This window comes from Elephantulus edwardii, unplaced genomic scaffold (genome assembly GCF_000299155.1).
Source record: "Elephantulus edwardii isolate Elephantulus edwardi_28Jun2011 unplaced genomic scaffold, EleEdw1.0 scaffold00135, whole genome shotgun sequence".
Classification (NCBI taxonomy): Eukaryota; Metazoa; Chordata; class Mammalia; order Macroscelidea; family Macroscelididae; genus Elephantulus; species Elephantulus edwardii.
In genome coordinates, this window is record NW_006399885.1 from 8,064,123 (window position 1) to 8,067,586 (window position 3,464).

At 45.2% G+C, this 3,464-nt stretch overlaps 1 pseudogene; it reads right to left on the bottom strand.

Annotated features, from left to right (window-relative positions):
• LOC102852537 overlaps positions 1–3,464 on the bottom strand; it is a 194,957-nt pseudogene that overhangs the window by 117,319 nt on the left and 74,174 nt on the right.

Genomic DNA, 3,464 nt, shown 5'->3' on the forward strand with positions numbered 1-3,464 from the left:
ATTATTACCTAACTTGGGAGGGACTGGAGAGCATTATGTTGAGTGAACTAACTCAGTCCCATAAGGATAAATATTGTATAAAACCATTATTGTAGAATGAGTATAAGGATCCAGGAGAGGTGGGAGAGGCTGGGAGCATAGGGATGTGGATGTGCAGGGGGAGAAGGGATTAATCATTGGGTTGTACAATTAGATTGGTGGAGGGGGGTGAAGGAAATGGAAAGAATTTGTTCAAATTTGTATTTGAATTTTGTAAATAAACTAGTAGAAAAAGACAAAATAGAAAATAGACATTAATATTATAAAATGTTAACATCAGTGATTCCAGGTATGAGAAAGAAAAAAAATCATTACTAGAAAAGTGACAGTTCAGTCAGGTACCATTGTTTGCTTCAAGTCTTTATCCATAATTAGTGAACACTTCTGGTGAATGAAAATAGATGCAATGAAGTTAACACCAGAACTAGATGCCATCAAGCCCATTCTAATAACGGCCACATGCCTTTAGAGTTAAGAGTGTTCTGTAGTGTTTCCAATGAAGCCTTTTGGAAGCAGACAGCCAGATCTTTCTTCTGAGGCACCCTTGAGCAGAGTTACACAGCCACAGATTTCAGTTAACAGACAAGGGTTTACCTGTCTGCACCACTCAGGGATTTTCAGAAAGTCAGTGAAATCAGCACAGTAACAGAATTCACTGGGCAAAGTATTTTGAAATATTCCAGCTCTTCATATCATTAAAAAAAGGGTGCATTTCTTCAAAGTTCAATGAGTCAATGCCTTTGAAGAACTCACTTTTATCACGTACTTACTCTTTTGCCAGACACTGATGCCAACAGTAAGTCCTGATGAGGTAGTGGGCAGTGTGTGGGACAGCCAAGTGAAAGATCAGTGGTTTGGATCAACCAGCCCATCCACGGAAGATATGCATTCTTCTCATACAGAGTTAATGTCTTAGAAACCCAATGGAGGTTAGAACCAAGGGGTCAAATATGATGGCAGTGGGTGTGTCCTAAAACAAGGAACCTTGTGCTGTGGTGGTTAAGTGCTCACTTGTCAACCAAAAGGTCTCGATTTGAAACTACCAGCTGCTCTGCAAGAGAAGGATGAGGCAAGTCTGCCTCTGTAAAGACTACAACCCTGGACTTCCTATAGTCCTATTCTGTGCTGTAGCGTTGCTATGTGTCAGAATCTGACTGAGAGCAGTGAGTTAGAGTTGGAGTTTTGTTGGGTTGGTTACTTACAATAAGATGAGAAGACAACATGGAAAAGGGATGCATTGAGGATAACGGCTGGACTGTCCCAGACCTGCCCATCAAAACCACTGTACCTGCGCCCCCAGCAAGAGCAGAACAAAATTCAAAAAGTAGACAAGGTCCGACTCACAACTTCGATGGTCACAGAGTACGGCGTCCTTGTGGTGAAAATAAAGCCAAGTTGTTTTGCTCCTTTCACTAGAGCCATTTCATCTGCCAAAAAAACCAGTCCACATTACCAGGACCTAAGCCAATGTATTAACAATTAACATAACACAATACAGACTTTTCTATTCCCTGGCATCAATCTATCATATGTTTCATATACTTGGTCTTCTTTATTTTTTATCTGAATGTGCCTGCCTGTGTTCCTGGGTATCTGTTCTCACAAAAACAAACCAAGCTCTGACCTTCACATATTAGAACTCCCGCAGAGCAAAAGCCAAGCCCACTGCTGCTGAAATCAGTCCCCCCTCTCGGCGACCCTCCTTTACGAGACCATAAATCTCTGAGAGGAGACTGTTCATCTTGTTCACAAGAGGCAGCTGGCTGGCGGATTCAAACCATGGCCTTTCAGTTAGCATGGCAATATAAGCACTATGCCACCACCCCGAACCGACTCACAGCCGACCTTCCAGTGAGTTTCCAAGGCTGTAAAGTGCATCCTTCTCCCTCAGAGTGGCTGGTGGATTTTAATTGCTGGAGAAAGTGTGGCCTGTGGGTTAGCCATTCATGGACATCCTAAAGACACTGGTCAACAAACAGGATCCCAACAAGTGGTAAGAAGACATTCCGTTTACTAGCTCATGAATTCAATTTCACTCCACTGCAAGAGAAACATTCTTTTTTCATGCCTGATAAATCAGGAATTCTAGTGGTACAGCACCCAGGGAGCTGCACCGCTAATGCAAAAGTCACACCTCCCTGGTGGTTCAAACCCTTCCACTCCTCCACAGAGAACGGCGGGCAATCTCTTCCCATGTTATTTACAGCCTCAGAAACCCAGTGGAGGGTCAGCTCTAAGCGAGTTGTGACTCAAAGGCAGTAACTTGATTTAAAAGGTGCCTCTGCTGTGGTACTGATTATAACCAAGCATGCTTACTGGGCCCGGACAACCTCTCCTTGTCCCCTGCCTCCCCTTTGGATTGTTGTTGAAGTTGGGGCACAAGGAGCCCAGGAACTGGATGTAGAGCGGTTCAAAGTCACTGAAACATGAGTGACATTGACTTGTAAGGATTCTGAGGAGGAAGAGGGAGTAACATAGGGGTATGCTGTATCCCCACCTCTTCAGGGTACCTGCCATGGGCTCTGACACATAACACCCACCTGGAGAGGAAGCCTGGTAGATAATGTCGTCTCCATGTCTCTCAGGAACAACAGTGTGGCACACGCACAGAAGGGTGAGAAATTCCTTTATATATACTTCTGTGGGCTACAAAAGAGCTTAGAGTTAGCACAACACTCCCCAGAGCAGTGTCACCAGAGCTGGATTCTGACAAAGATTCCACTTGAGTTGCACCGAGGGCTAGGGGTTGGGTAAAAAACTACACGGCACATTGACAAGGGGGTTTGTGAGTGGCCGCTCAGGTAGCGACCCTGCAAGAGAGCCCAGGAAATAAACTTCTTCTGTCCCCTTGAAAACTGTTCTCCCAGGACGAGTCCAATAGACATTATAGAATCAATGAAGCCATCTTTGTGATTCGGGTTACTCACGCTGTATCATGCTCATATTGGCATTATTTCACCATTACAGCGGGAAAAGAAATCTTCTCTGTAATGATAAAAATCCACTGCCATAGAGTTGATGCGACTCACAGCAGTCATAGCGGACAAGATACAACTGCCCCACAGAGTTTCCAAAGCTGTGATGCTCAAGGGAGATGGCGCCTCCCCTTTCTCTTGAGGAGCTGTTGTTGTTATGTGCCATCGAGTTGCTGCAACTCATAGCGACGCTATGTACAACAACCCTAAAACCTGCTCTATCCTGTGCCAATCACACTGCCTCTGACACACACATCTCGATTACCCCAGTCACTGAATCAATCCATCTCATAGACGGCCTTCCTCTCCAGCACCGTCCCTCCACCCTCCCAAGCAGGATATCCCTCTCCAAGGACCTGTCCCTCCTTGCAACATGTCCAAAGTATGTCAGACGAAGCCCCAGAATCCTTGCCTCCAAGGAGTAGCCTGGTTTAACCCTCTCCAGGATGA